The following is a 16,654-nucleotide window of genomic DNA, read 5'->3' on the forward strand; positions in this document are numbered from 1 at the left end:
GGGAAAGCTCTCAGTTTTTCCCCATTGAGAATGATATTCGCTGTAGGTTTTTCACAGATGGCTTTTATGATATTGAGGTATGTACCCTCTATGCCTATACTCTGAAGAGTTTTGATCAAAAAAGGATGCTGTACTTTGTCAAAAGCTTTTTCTGCATCTATTGAGAGGATCATATAATTCTTGTTCTTTCTTTTGTTAATGTATTGTATCACATTGATTGATTTGCGGATGTTGAACCAACCTTGCAGCCCAGGAATAAATCCCACTTGGTCGTGGTGAATAATCCTTTATTGTACTGTTGGATCCTATTGGCTAGTATTTTGGTGAGAATTTTTGCATCCATGTTCATCAGGGATATTGGTCTGTAATTCTCCTTTTTGATGGGGTCTTTGTCTGGTTTTGGGATCAAGGTAATGCTGGCCTCATAAAATGAGTTTGGAAGTTTTCCTTCCATTTCTATTTTTTGGAACAGTTTCAGAATAGGTATTAATTCTTCTTGAAATGTTTGGTAGAATTCCCCTGGGAAGCCATCTGGCCCTGGGCTTTTGTTTTTTGGGAGATTTTTGATGACTGCTTCAATTTCCTTAGTGGTTATAGGTCTGTTCAGGTTTTCTATTTCTTCCTGGTTCAGTTTTGGTAGTTGATACATCTCTAGGAATGCATCCATTTCTTCCAGGTTATCTAATTTGCTGGCATAGAGTTGCTCATAATATGTTCTTATAATTGTTTGTATTTCTTTGGTGTTGGTTGTGATCTCTCCTCTTTCTTTCATGATTTTGTTGATTTGGGTCATTTCTCTTCTCTTTTTGATAAGTCTGGCCAGGGGTTTATCAATCTTGTTAATTCTTTCAAAGCAGCAGCTCCTAGTTTCGTTGATCTGTTCTACTGTTCTTTTAGTTTCTATTTCATTGATTTCTGCTCTGATCTTTATTATTTCTCTTCTCCTGCTGGGTTTAGGCTTTATTTGCTGTTCTTTCTCCAGCTCTTTTAGGTGGAGGGTTAGGTTGTGTACTTGAGACCTTTCTTGTTTCTTGAGAAAGGCTTGTATTGCTATATACTTTCCTCTTAGGACTACCTTTGCTGCATCCCAAAGATATTGAATAGTTGTGTTTTCATTTTCATTGGTTTCCATGTATTTTTTTAATTCTTCTTTAATTTCCTGGTTGACCCATTCATTCTTCAGTAGGATGCTCTTTAGCCTCCATGTATTTGAGTTCTTTCCGACTTTCCTCTTGTGATTGAGTTCTAGTTTCAAAGCACTGTGGTCTGAAAATAGGCAGGGAATGATCCCAATCTTTTGGTACCAGTTGAGACCTGATTTATGACCTAGGATGTGATCTATTCTGGAGAATGTTCCATGGGGACTAGAAAAGAATGTGTATTCCGTTGCTTTGGGATGGAATGTTCTGAATATGTCTGTGAAGTCCATTTGGTCCAGTGTGTCATTTAAAGTCTTTATATCCTTGTTGATCTTTTGCTTAGACGATCTGTCCATTTCAGTGAGGGGGGTGTTAAAGTCCCCCACTATTATTGTATTGTTGTCAATGTGTTTCTTTGCTTTTGTTATTAATTGCCTTATATAATTGGCTGCTCCCATGTTAGGGGCATAGATATTTACAATTGTTAGATCTTCTTGTTGGATAGACCCTTTACGTAGGATATAATGTCCTTCCTCATCTCTTATTACAGTCTTTGGTTTAAAATCTAATTTGTCTGATATAAGGATTGCCACCCCAGCTTTCTTTTGGTGTCCATTAGCATGGTAAATGGTTTTCCACCCCCTCACTTTCAATCTGGGGGTGTCTTTGGTTCTAAAATGAGTCTCTTGCAGACAGCATATCAATGGGTCTTGTTTTTTAATCCAGTCTGATAGCCTGTGTCTTTTGATTGGGGCATTTAGCTCATTTACATTCAGGGTAACTATTGAAAGATAGGAATTTAGTGCCATTGTATTGCTTGTAAGGTGACTGTTACCGTATATTGTCTGTGTTCCTTTCTGGTCTATGTTGTTTTTAGGGTCTCTCTTTGCTTAGAGCACCCCTTTCAAGATTTCTTGTAGGGCTGGTTTTGTGTTTGCAAATTCCTTTAGTTTTTGTTTGTCCTGGAAGCTTTTTATCTCTCCTTCAATTTTCAATGACAGCCTAGCTGGATAGAGTATTCTTGGCTGCATATTTTTCTCATTTAGTGCTCTGAATATATCCTGCCAGTCCTTTCTGGCCTGCCAGGTCTCTGTGGATAGGTCTGTTGCCAGTCTAATGTTTCTACCATTGTAGGTTACATATCTCTTCTCCCGAGCTGCTTTCAGGATTTTCTCTTTGTCTCTGAGACTCGTAAGTTTTACTATTAGATGTCGGGGTGTTGACCTATTTTTATTGATTTTGAGAGGGGTTCTCTGTGCTTCCTGGATTTTGATGCCTGTTTCCTTCCCCAAATTAGGGAAGTCCTCTGCTATAATTTGCTCCATTATACCTTCTGCCCCTCTCTCTCTTTCTTCTTCTTCTGGGATCCCAATTATTCTAATGTTGTTTCGTCTTATGGTATTGCTTATCTCTCGAATTCTGCCCTCGTGATCCAGTAGTTGTTTATCTCTCTTTTTCTCAGCTTCTTTATTTTCCAGCATTTGGTCTTTTACATTACTGATTCTCTCTTCTGCCTCATTTATCCTAGCAGTTAGTGCCCCCATTTTTTTTTTAAGATTTTATTTATTTATTTGAGACAGAGAGAATGAGAGAGAGAGAGCACATGAGAGGGGGGAGGGTCAGAGGGAGAAGCAGGCTCCCCGCCGAGCAGGGAGCCCGATGCGGGACTCGATCTAGGGACTCCAGGATCATGACCCGAGCCGACAGCAGTCGCTTAACCAACTGAGCCACCCAGACATCCAGTGCCCGCATTTTTGATTGCATCTCATTAATAGCCTTTTTGATTTCTACTTGGTTAGATTTTAGTTCTTTTACTTCTACAGAAAGGGTTTCTCTAAGAACTTCCATATTTTTTTCAAGCCCAGCTAGTATCTTTAAAGTGATGATTCTGAACTCTAGATCTGACATGGTACTAATGTCCGTATTGAGTAGGTCCCTGGCAGTCGGTACTACCTCTTGTTCTTTTTGTTGAGGTGATTTTTTTCCATCTTGTCATTTTGTGCAGAGGAGAATAGATTAATGAGAGAACAAAATGCCAGCAGAGTAACAATGTCCCAAGAAAATATACTCTAAACAAATCAGAAAGGACCTGAAGCAGTGGAAAAAGAAATGGAAAGAGAGAAAAAAGAAAAAGAAAAAAAAGAAAAAGAAAAAGATAAAGATAAAAACAAACAAAAACAAACAAAACAAAACAACAACAACAACAAAAAACCAGAATGTGATCAAATATGATCAGGCTGGTATATAGATCAGTGCCTCACACTAGATTTGGGGTGTATTTTGGTCTTTTAGAAGAAAGTGCCTCCCAAAATTTTAAAGAAAGAAAAATTTATATATGTACAAAAATAAGGGTTGATATGATGAAGGGATGGAATATGACTGTAAAGATGGAAATTATAAAAAATTTTATAAAAGGAATTGATAAGAAGTTGTTTGAAAAAAGAAAGAAGAGGATTTAAAAAAAGAAAAAAGAAAAAAAAAGGGGAGAGAATGTGATCAGGCAGGGGAGTAGAAAAAACCATATACTAGAGATTTAGGGTATATTTTAATCTGTTAGAAGAAACTATCTCAAAATTTTAAAGAGAGAACAACTTATATATATATATGACAAAAATACGGGTAACTACTACGAAGGGATAGAATATGACTCTATAAATGAAAAATAAAAATGTTTTTTAAAAAAAGGGATTGATAAGATGTTGGTTGAGGGGCGCCTGGGTGGCTCAGTCGTTAAGCATCTGCCTTCGGCTCAGGTCATGATCCCAGGGTCCTGGGATCGAGCCCCACATCAGGCTCCCTGCTCCGCGGGAAGCCTGCTTCTCCCTCTCCCACTCTGCCAGCTTGTGTTCCCTCTCTTGCTGTGTCTCTCTCTGTGAAAAAATGAATAAAAATCTTAAAAAAAAAAAAAAAGATGGTTGAAAAAGGGAAAAAGAAAAATTCAAAAAAAAAAAAAAGACAGTTAAAAAAAAATTAACTTTGAAAGACTGAAGAATCATGGTAAAAAAGCCATGAATTCTATGTACAGTATTCCCCTAGCGCTGGAGTTCTGCCGTTCTCATTGATCAGTAAACTTGGTCTTGGTTGGCTGTTCTCGCTGATCTTCTGGGGAGGGGCCTGTTGCCATGGTTTCCAAATGTCTTTGCTAGAGGCAGAATTGGCCCACCCTTGCCCCCTCCCGGCTAAGTAATCTGCTCGGGCTTGCTCTCTGGAGCTTTTGTTTCCTGCGAGCTTTCCCTACAGCTTTGGAGGCGGAGAGTGAAAATGGCAGCCTCCCAATCTCTGCCCCGGAGGAGCCAAGAACTCGGGGCCCTGCTCCTCAGTGCGCCCCAGAGAAAAGCCGTCAGTCACTCCCGTCTCCCCGGTCTCTGGCTGCACTCCATGCTCACCCGGCCTGTGACCGCGCGTTTCTATCTCTGGCACCCGACCCCAGGTGGAGTCTCCAAACCCAGCAGATCCCTGCAGTGCACTCCTGCGTGGCTCCTCCCGGGGGAGGAAGGTGAGTCTCCCCGGATCTGCCGCTTGTTGGGTCCCTGCTGGAGGAGCAGGGGCCCGACTGTGCCGCGGATCACGGTTTATGGTAACCCCGGGCTGACAGCCCGCACCTGGGCTCTGCCTTTGCAGCCGGCTTCCCTGCTCTGTTATCTGGGAGCTCTGCCACATTCAGGCACCCCCGGTCTTTCTGTGACCCCGAGGGTCCTGAGACCACACTGTCCCGGAGGGTTCCACCCCCCGCTTAGCCACCAGAGTGACGTCCCTCAGCAGAGCAGACTTTTAAAAGTTCCAATTTTGTGCTCTGTGGTTCTATCACTTGCCAGAAGCGGCCGACGGAGGCCCCTCCCCCGCCGTCTACCCTCCCGAATATCGCCTCGGATTCACTTCTCCGCACGTCCTACCTTCCAGAAAGTGGTCGCTTTTCTGATGAGAGAGTTGTTGCTCTTCTTTTCTTCGATCTCCTGTTGAGTTTGTAGGTGTTCAGAATGGTTTGATCCCTATCCAGCTGAATTCCTGAGAGGAGATGAAATCCAGGTCTCCTACTCCTCCGCCATCTTGCTCCACCCCCTCGGAAGGAGGTCATTTTTATCCAGGAAATTATCTTATCATATGATAAAAATTAAAATATGATTATATATATATATATATATATATATCACATGTACTATGAAACTTTTTGGTAAATGTAGTTAGTACAAACCTACCACCAGACTCAACATTTCAACAAAATGGAAAAGAACATACCAAGAAATAAGGAGTACTTCTTTGTGAACCATTGCACCAGACTCTGAATTCTTTGAGAGTAGGGACTAGGATCTTGTTCACCTTTGTGTCTCCAATGCCAAATACAGAGCCAATCATAAAATAGAAAATACTGGATGTCAAGGGGAACCAGTAGTTGAGCAGCCACTTACCACTGTGTAAACTTGGGTCAATAGTATCCCCCAAATGTCAGTTTTATTATTTCTAAAATATACTTGGCTTCTGGGTAATTATAAAATTTGAAAAAAGATACATTTTTTTTTCTTTATGAAGTTTGCCATCTAATGTATGGAAGACAGACCTATAATAATACTTATCTTACCTTGCTCACAGAATTGATATGGTCAAATGAGTTACTGTATGTATTTTACACATTACAAATACTCTACAAAGATTAGCATTATACTTTTGATTATTTAACATTGTCATCCATCTACTCGTCTGGTTTACTTTGGTTGCAAGAGATAGAAATCTAACTCCAACTAGCTTAGGAGGAAAATGAATGTATTGAAAGTATATAGGATAATTCTCTGAACCCAGAAAGAAAACAAAAAACAAACTACAAGGACAGGACAGCTCTAGGAATCTCAGATATATAAAATAGGGTCTCAGTGCTATGGGTCTTTTTTTTTCCTGTCCCTTTCTCCCTTTGGCTTCTTTAAGAATTAGTTTCTTCTTCCCAGGCTTCTATACTTGACAGAAAAAATAGCTTCTGACACCTCTAGCATCATATCCTCATGATTTTTTGATATCTTCACAGTTCCTTGACTAGAGCTAAGAGAGACATTTCACCACCACCTACAACTGAAAAATCCTGAGGAAGGACTTTGCTTGCATGAAAGGATGGCATGTTCATCCTGTGCCAATCACTGGGGTCATACAATTGGGTTACCATAATGGTTTCAGCCTGGGTCACATGTTCACTCATTTTACAAGAAACGGGGCTGGGAAAATATCTTGAGTAGACAAAAGCAATAATTTCTATAATACCATAGCTTCATTTGTTTACTGTAGTATTTATTAAAAATAAAAATATATTTGGGGCGCCTGGGTGGCTCAGTTGGTTAAGCGACTGCCTTCGGCTCGGGTCATGATCCTGGAGTCCCGGGATCGAGTCCCACATCGGGCTCCCTGCTCAGCGAGGAGCCTGCTTCTCCCTCTGACCCTCCCCCACTCATGTACTCTCTCTCTCTCATTCTCGCTCTCTCAAATAAATAAATAAATGTTTAAAAAAATATATATTTGGAGAAGACTCTCTTTGTTTCTCTTTATCTATGGTAATACTTGTAATAAATGTGGGCTACACAATTTGCTGGGCTTAGTGCAAATGAAAATGTGGGGTCCCTTATTCAAAAGCAAGAAAAAAGTGTAAAGGTACTAAACTATGAAACATTTTTCCTTAAAATAGAGCTACCCTAATACCCAGTAATTGCATTACTGGGTATTTACCTCAAAGATACAAATGTAGTGATCTGAAGGGGCACCTGCACCCTAATGTTTATATCAGCAATGTCCACAAGAGCCAAACTATGGAAAAAGCCCAGATGTGCATTGACAGATGAATATATGTATATATATAATGGAATATTATGCAGCCATCAAAAAATATATGAAATTTTGCTATTTGCAATGACGTGGATGGAACCAGAGGGTATTATGCTAAGTGAAATAAGTCAATTAGAGAAAGACAATTATCATATGGTCTCACTGATATGTGGAATTTAAGTAACAAAGCAGAGGATCATAGGGGAAGTGAGGAAAAAATAAAACAAGATGAAACCAGAGAGGGAAACAAATCACAGGAAACTCTTAATCATAGGAAACAAACTGAGGGTTGCTTGAGGGGAGAGAGTGGAGAGATGATGTAACTGGGTGATGGACATTAAGGAGGGCATGTGATGTAATGAGCACTGGGTATTATATAAGACTGAGGAAACACAGGCCTGTACCTCTGAAACCAATAATACATTATATGTTAGTTAATTGAATTTAAATTAAAAAATGTTAAAAAAAACCATAATAGGGGCAATAGCAACACATGATTGATAGCATAACCTTGAAAATTGCAGAAAAAAATTTTTTTGTATCATTATTTTATATAATACAATAAATGATAATATTTTATTAATGTGATATCCTGATCCATCAAAATATTTCTCTGGCTCACTTTCCTGTAAATTCATTTATTAGGTCATTAAGATCATTAAAATATATACTTTCAGCCACTTTATTTTCCCAATTGCTGTATTTGAAAAAGATGTCAGTTGCTTTTGGCAAATGGAAAATTGCAAATGAGTTTCACTAATTTTTAAGTTTGAGAAGGATCTTTCTCATGATGGAACTGTTATGAGTATTATCTAGGCAATGACAACATTGGGATAATTTCTAGTAAATTAGTTCTAAATACAAATTTTAGCACATTTAAAATGGTATTTCTTTTTGCAGAACAATTTTTCTAAAAAGATTTAACTCTTCATACAAATCAGTTTCATGTAAGTCTGAATTTAATTTTAAATGTAAATTTATATCATGGCATTTTAATAGTTCCTGACATTTTCTGTAACTTGCTAAGGTTGTTGAAGAAACTGAAAGTGTTTTCATGATTTGTAACTATTTTTTTCAAATTATTATTTATTCAAATTAGTTAACATATAGTGTAATATTGGTTTCAGGAGTAGAATTTAGTGATTCATCACTTACATATAACACCCAGGGCTCAACACAAATGTCCTCCTTATTACCCATCACCCATTTAGCCCATCCCTTGCCCACCTCCCCTCCATCAACCCTCAATTTGTTCTCTATGGTTAAGAGGCTCTAATGGTTTCCCTCCCTCTCTTTTCTTCCCCCTTCCCCTATGTTCATCTGTTTTTTTTCTTAAATTCCACATATGAGTGACATCATATGGTATTTGTCTTTCTCTGACTGACTTGTTTTGCTTAGCATAATACATTCTAACTCTATCCACATCATTGGAAATGGCAAGATTTCATTCTTTTAGATGGCTGAGTAATATTCTATTGTATATATATACACCACATTTTCTTTATCAGTTCATCAGTCTATGGAAATTTGGCTCTTTCCATAATTTGGCTATAGTTGATAATGCTGCTATAAACATCAGGGTGGATGTGTCCCTTCAAAACAGTATTTTTGTATCCTTCGAGTAAATACCTAGTAATGCAATTGCTGGGTCATAGGGTGGTTCTATTTTTAACTTTTTGTGGAACCTCCATACTGTTTTCCTCAGTGGCTGCACCAGTTTGCATTCCCACCAACAGTGTAAGAGTGTTCCCCTTTCTCCACATCCTTGCCAACATCTGTCATTTCCTGTGTTTTTAATTTTAGCCATTCTGACCATGTGAGGTGGAATCTCATGGTAGTTTTTATTTGTATTTCCCTGATGATGAGTGAGGTTGAATATCTTTTATGTGTCTATTGACCATCTTGATGTCATCTTTGGAAAAATGTCTATTCATGTCTTCTGCCCATTTCTTAACTGGATTATTTGTTTTTTGGGTGTTGAGTTTGACAAGTTCTTTGCAGATGTTGGATACCAGCCCTTATCTGGTATGTCATTTGCAAATATCTTCTCCCATTCATAGGTTGCCTTTTAGTTTTGTTGATGGTTTCCTTTGCTGTTCAGAATCTTTATCTTGATGAAATCCTGATAGTTCATTTTTGCTATTGTTTCCCCTGCCTCTGGAGATGTGTCTAGTAAGAAGTGCTACAGCTGAGGTCAAAGAGGTTGCAGCCTGTATTCTCTTCTAGGATTTTGATGGATTCCTGTCTCACATTTAGGTCTTTCATCCATTTTGAATTTATTTTTGTGTATGGTATAAGAAAGTGGTCCAGTTTCATTCTTTTGCATGTTGCTGTCCAGGTTTCCCAACACCATTTGTTGAAGAGACTGTCTTTTTCCCATTGGATATTCTTTATTGGTTTGTCAAAGATAAGTTGGCCATATACTTGTAAGTTCATTTCTGGGTTTGCTATTATTTCCCATTGATCTATATGTCTATTTTTGTGCCAGTACCATACTGTCTTGATGACTACAGCTTTATAGCTTGAAGTCGGGAATTGTGATGACTCCAGCTTTGCTTTTCTTTTTCAAGATTGCTTTGGCTGTTTGGGGTATTTTGTGGTTTTATACAAATATTAGGATTGTTTGTTCTAGTTATGTGAAAAATGCTGGTGGTGTTTTGATAGGGATTGCATTAAATGTATAGATTGCTTTGGGTAGTGTAGACATTTTAACAATATTTGTTATTCCAATACATGAGCATGGAATATTTTTCCATTTCTTTGTGTCATCTTCAATTTCTTTCACAAGTGTTCTATGGTTTTCAGAGTACAGATCTTTACCTCTTTGCTTGGGTTTATTCCGAGGTATCTAATAGTTTTTTGGTGCAATTGTAAATGGGGTTGATTCCTTGGTTTCTCTTTCTGCTGCTTCATTTTTGGTGTATAGATATGCAACAAATTTCTGTACATTAATGTATATCTTGCAACTTTGTTGAATTTGTGTATCAGTTCTAGCAATTTTTTGGTTGAGTCTTTCGGGTTTTCTACATCGAATATCATGTCATCTGCAAATAATGAAAGTTTGACTTTTTCTTTGCTGACTTAGATGATTTTACTTCTTTTTGTTGTCTGATTGTTAAGGATAGGACTTCCAGTACTATGTTAAACGACAATGGTGAGAGTGAACATTCCTATACTGTTCCTGACTATAGAGGAAAAACTCTCAATTTTTCCCCATTGAAGATGATATTAGCTGTGTGTCTTTCTTACATGGCCTTTATGATGTTGAGGTGTGTTCTCTTTATCCCTACTTTGTTGATAGTTTTTATCAAGAATGGATGCTGTACTTTGTCAAATGCTTTTTCTGCATCCATTGAGAAGATCATATGGTTCTTATCCTTTCTTTTATTAATGTGGTGTATGACACTGATTAATTTGTGCATATTGAACCATACTTGTAGTCTTGTAGGAATAAATCCCACTTGATTCACCAGTATTTTACTGAGAATTTGTGCATCCATATTCATCAGGGATATTGGCCTATAATTCTTTTCAGTGGGGTCTTTGGTTTTGGAATCAAGGTAATACAGACCTTGAATGAGTTTGGAAATTTTCCTTCCATTTCTATTTTTGGGAACAGTTTGGGAAGAAGAGGTATTAACTCTTCTTTAAATATCTGGTAGAATTCCCCTGGGAAGCCAATCTGCCCTGGACTTTTGTTGGTTGGAAGAGTTTTGATTACTGTTTCAATTTCTTTGCTGGTTATGGGTCTGTTCAAGTTTTCTATTTCTTCCTGTTTCAGTTTTGGTAGTTTGTATGTTTCTAGGAATTTATCCATTTCTTCCAGATTGCCCAATTTGTTGGCATATAATTTTTCATAATATTCTCTTATAATTGTTTGTATTTATGTGGTATTGGTTGCGATCTCTCCTCTCTCATTGGTGATTTTATTTGGGTCCTTTCTCTTTTCTTTTTGATAAGTCTGGCTTTTAGTTTATCAATTTTATTAATTCTTTCAAAGAACAAGCACCTAGTTTCATTGATCTATTCTACTGGGTTTTTTTGTTTGTTTTTCATGTAGGTATGTTCATATCATTCATTTCTGTTCTAATCTTTATTATTTCCCTTCTTCTTCTGGTTTTTGGCTTTATTTGCTGTTTCTTTCCTAGCTCCTTTAGGTGTAAGGTTAGATTGTGTATTTAAGACTTTTCTTGCTTCTTGAGGTAGACCTCTATTGCTATATACTTCCGTCTTATGACTGCCTTTGCTGCATCCCAAAGGTTCTGGACTGTCGTGTTTTCATTTTCATTTGCTTCCATGTATTTTTTAAATTTCTTCTTTAATTTAACCCATTCATTCTTCAGTAGGATGTTCTTTAACCTCCATGTATTCGTGGTCTTTCTAAATATTTTCATATGGTTGACTCCAAGTTTCATAGCATTATGGAAAATATGCATGGCATATCTCAATCTTTTTTGTATTTGTTGGGGCCTGACTTGTGACCAGTATGTGATCTATTGTGAAGAATGTCCTATGTGCACTTGAAAAGAATGTATATTCTGCTGTTTTAGGATGAAATGTTCTGAATATATCTGTTAAGTCCATCTGGTCCAGTGTGTCATTCAAAGCCATTGTTTCCTTGTTGATTTTCTGCTTAGATGATTTGCCCATTGCCATCAGTGGGGTGTTAATGTCCCCTACTATTATTGTATTGTTATCAATGTGTTTCTTTATGTTTGTTCTTAATTGATTTATATATTTGGTTGCTCCTAAGCATAAATATTTACAATTATTAGATCTTCTTGTTGGAAAAACCCCTTTATTTTGATATAGTGCCCTTCTTCATCTCTTGTTACAGTTGTTGGTTTAAAATCTAGTTTTTCTGATATAAGTATGGCTACTCTGGGTTTCTTTTGATGTCCTTTAGCATGATAGATGGTTCTGCATCCCCTCAATTTCAATCTGGAGGTGTCTTTAGTTCTAAACTGAGTTTTTTGTAAGCAGCATATAGATGTGCCTTTTTTTTTTTTAATCCATTCTGTTACCCTATATCTTTTGATTAAAGCACTTAGTCCATTTACATTCTGTATGGTATATTGATAGATATGAATTTAGTTGTCATTGTATTACCTGTAAGTTGTTATTTCTGGAGACTTTGTCTGTTCCTTTCTAGTCTTCGTTGCTTTTGATCTTTCTTTACCACTCAAAGAGTCCCCTTTAATATTTCTTGTAGGGCTGGTTTAGTGGTCACAAACTCCTTTAGTTTTTGTTGTTTAGGAAACTCTTTATCTCTCTTCTATTTTGAATGACAGCCTTCCTAGATAAATTATTCTTGGCTATATATTTTTCCCATTCAGCATATTGAATACATCATCATCACTTTCTTCTGGCCTGCCAGGTTTCTGTGGATAGATCTGCAGCTAACCTGATTTGTCTTCTCTTGTAGGTTAAGGATTTCTTTCCCTTGTTGCTTTCAGGTTTCTTTCTTTATTTCTGTATTTTGCAAATTTTACTTGGTTTTGGCCTGCTTTTGTTGATATGCTTCTTTCCCTTAATTAGGGAAGTTTTCAAGTATAATTTGCTGAAATAAACCTTCTGTCTCCTTTTTCCTCTCTTCTTCTTCTTCTGGGACTCCTATGATACGAATGTTATTATGCTTTATGGAGTTGCTGAATTCCCTAAATCTACATTCGTGATCCAAATATTTTTTTCTTTCTCACTTCTTTTCAGTTTCATTATTTTCCATAGTTTTATCTTCTTTATTACTTATTCATTCCTCTATTTCTTCCGTTCTTGTTCTCATTACATACAGTCAGTTTTGCATCTCAGTTTTAGAATTTTATTTTGGCCTAAATTTTAGGCCTTTTATTTCTATAGTAAGTGTCTCTCTGGTTTCTTCTATGCTTTTCTCAATCCCAGCTAGTATCCTTATGATTGTTGTTTTAAATTTTGGTTCAGGCATATTACCTATATCTATTTTGATTAGCTCCTTGGCTATGACCTCTTCTTGTTCTCTTTTTTGGGATGAATTCCTCTGTCTTGGCATTTTGTCTAGGTCTCTTGTCTTTTTTATGTTAGGATATTCTGTGTCTGGTCCTATTTCCATTAGAGCTAAAGCTTTGCAGCACTTTATGGTAAGTAGACCTGATGTATGCAGGGGATTTGTGCTGGTCTTCTGGTGGAGGGGCCTGCTGCTGCTCTGGCTCTTAATCACACTTGCCATATTAAAAAAGGCACCTGCACAGTGCAGGTGGGTGGGGCCACTTGTACGTGCCTCAAACTTCCTCTGTGTGCACTGTGCTTCTCGCAGAAGTCTGGCCATGCTAATGGGAAGAGTAAAAAATGGTGTTGACCTGCTCTCTTCCTGGAGAAGGGAGTTCACACTTGCTACTGTTCAGGAAGCCCTCACAGAAGATTGAACAATCTCATCTCATTTGTCCCAGGCTTCTGTCAGATTCCTGCCTTCAACCTGTCTGTGTCCATACTGACCAGCTGCTTGGTGGTGATGCAGTGCTCCTGTGTTTTATCTCAGGTATGAGGCTGGGTCTCAAAACTCCAAATTTTAGGGACTTGGTGTGGCTCAGACCTGTACTCATTCTCTGGGGGAGTGTCTCACCACACTGTGACTTCTACCAGTTCATCCCAGAAAAGCAGTCCCACAGCTCTACAGGAGCTTGGATTATGTTAAGGCATAGCAAAAAGCCAGCATCCAGTTTAGCTGCCCTCAGCAGGCATTTCTGGTCATCTGCTAATGAACGGGGCAGCTCAATGGTGCTTACTGGTTCTTTTGTCCCCTCAGAGGTAGTGCCACCTCTCCCATTTATACCCCAAGAAGGGGGGTCTTCTCTCTGAGTGTGATCCAAGGGATCCTCAGAGCACCCTGTCCACTCTGGGCCTCTGCTCTTCTTCTTCACAGGAATACCACTACACCCACCAGGCTTGACCCTGGCAATGGCATGGACTTCTAAAACTTCAGATTTTCAGCTCCACTGCTTATAAAAACTTGTGATAATCAGCCCTTCTTATTTTCCCAGTCAATGGTTTTGGGAAACTGTCTTTCTTGTTCAATGCCCTGTATGCTGCTTTATCTCTCTCTCTCTTTCTTTTTCTCTCTCTCCTCTCTCCATGATCAGGGCTCCCTCACCTCTGTAGCACCCATGATTCTTTTCTCCTCCAAATCATATAACTGCACCTCCTGCTTTCCATGGGGTGGCCTCTTTTCTCCCTCTAGTTGTGCAGTTTTTACTCTTAATCCTTAGATCGATTTCCTGGGTATTCAGAATGATTTGATAATTATCTAGTTGTGTTCGAGGGACAAGAGAAGCATAAGGTCCTCCTGCTACTCTGCTATCTTAACTCTACCTCATGATTTGTATCTAATTCAAAATGCCTGTTTATGCATTCTATTGCTTTATCTTCAATTATGAGGAAAATAATTTTAAAAATTTCCCCCTTTTAATAATTGATTTGTGTAATGCTTCCAATGAAAATAGTGTTCTTTAAATTTAATTTCTATTACTAAGCCTGTGGATATTTGCTTTGCAATGTTGCAGCTATTTTCAAATCCAGAAATTCCAAACTCTTTAAAGAATTCTAATAATTCCTTGATATGTTTTATTGCAATGTTCATTATTTGATTTTACTTTGTAATAATTCACTGACAAAGTTACTGCCTGCACTCTTGCAGTTCCTACTGAGGGATTTAATGTTTGTGCAGATGCTATAGGGACAGTATACCAGGATGGATGGGCAAGCTGACCTCCCACTGCAGGTCCAGTGTTGCCCCCTTGAGGAACCCTTTCTTTTCCCCAGACCACAGCCACTGTCACCATCGCTGCTACTTCTGCTGCTGCTACCACTATAGCTCCCTATCTGGGCCTTGGTCTTGGGCCTAGTCACTTCCTCAGGGCCCTGAAGAGCCCCAGACTACCCTACACTAGCAAGTGGGTCTCAGGCAGCCAAGATCAGTGCTTATGTGGTGGTAGTGTGTGTGCTGCCACCAGGCATATCTCCTTTCCTCATGCCCATACTCCATGCACACACTTGTGAGATGCACACACAAAAGTATTCAGAATTTCATGATTGTGACAGCAGAACATTAAATCAAGTGTGGGGCCCCCTTTGGGATCAAAGCTTCTTTACTACATGCATTTTATGCACATAAAGCCTATCTTGCTTGCAAGATGTGCTCACTTGGGAAAATAGGTCCCTGTTTATTCTCTGAACAGGTAGTTGTTCAAAAGTGTTTAAAAATTACTGAAAAAAAAATCTAAAAAAAATTCCTAGATTTGGGTTTTACTTATGCACATGTGCATGCACACACACACACACACACACCACATTCCTGAAACAAAAATGTCATTAAATAATACTTAACCTTGAAATGCATTTTTTTCTTTTTAAAAATGTTGGTCCTCACCTACTAAAGGGATACAATTTCCTTGAAATATGACCCACTCATCTTGGTTTGCCTGGGACTTTCCTGGTTTTAGCACTGTGTCCTCTCAGTCCTGACAAAAGCAGGATATGTAGTCATCTTGCCTCCATGTCTCTATTCTATGTCTACAACTCCCCTTCCTTGCCTTGATTTATTTTCAAACTATAGCTTGAAGTCTTGGCCCAAGCAATCCATCTCCTCTGTGAAAGCTTTTCTGATACTTCCAGCCAGAGCTAAATGCTCCTTCTGCTCTGCTCCAATAGACTGGTATAACTTTTACAGAATTTACCACATTGCTCCCTTGGTTGTTTTTCCCATTGGACAAGAGCTCCTTAGGGCAGGAAATGAACTTTTTAAATCTCTATTTTCTTTGTGCCTAACATAGTGTTGGGTACATAAAGAGTAATCAATAAGCACTTATTGAAAAGATAAAATGAAGCATTGGATCTAAAACTGCTCTTTGTCATGAGATTTGGAAAACTGAACTAAGCAGCAATGGTCAATAGTCCTTCACTTAGTTAGAAAATCAGTTTGGACAGTCACAGCTTCCTTCAGAAATACTAAACAAATTGACCCACCCTCCAAATGTTGGGGATGAGTTCAATTAATTCCTTATTTACTACATTCCTTATTTCACCCTAGCTTTTTTTCACTTAATGAGATGTGTTTTCTTTAACTTGGATATAAATTAATTCATTATAGTCAGCAAACAAAATGCCTTTCTTTTGTATTCATAACAAGTTTCCATAACACTGGACATAGTCATAGAACTGTGATGTTACTGAAAATTCATCACTATTATCTTCATATTATGCAATAAGACTTTTTCCTAACCATGTTGATGTCACTGAAAGTTGAGTTTGAAGGATAGAGATAAAAGATTAAAGTTTGGATTTAGACTCAGTGAAAGAAAAATAAAATTTTGCTTGAAAATTACCTGCCCAATGCTGACATTTAGTAAAGAAAAAGAAATAGTGAATGTCTTGGTTTACACCAAGAAATTCAGCTTTGAGTGCACTGAGATGCATGAGTTCATAGATTGTGAGTTTGGTTTAATGACTGACTATAAAAGTATTATTTTATAGTTCAACATTGTTATGATTTATGCTATTGAAAAAATTTTAAAGTATATTATATGAAGAGCTGTTTGTATAATCCTGATGCATTATAGAAATTTCCAGTGGTCAGCTTCTCTTGAATATTTCTGATATTATACTCTAAGTTTTTACTAGACTATTACAATGAGTCTTGATGCTAACTATTGGGAATTAGGCCAAACTTCAAACTTCATAAGTTAAAG

At 37.9% G+C, this 16,654-nt stretch overlaps 1 pseudogene; it reads right to left on the reverse strand.

Moving 5' to 3' along the window:
- The window catches only part of LOC118011026, a 32,236-nt pseudogene extending 17,487 nt beyond the window's left edge, over positions 1-14,749 (reverse strand).
- Between the last annotated feature and the right edge of the window lie 1,905 nt (positions 14,750-16,654).

Source organism: Mirounga leonina, unplaced genomic scaffold (assembly GCF_011800145.1).
Source record: "Mirounga leonina isolate KUSES-001 unplaced genomic scaffold, KU_Mleo_1.0 Mir_101664, whole genome shotgun sequence".
Taxonomy (NCBI): domain Eukaryota; kingdom Metazoa; phylum Chordata; class Mammalia; order Carnivora; family Phocidae; genus Mirounga; species Mirounga leonina.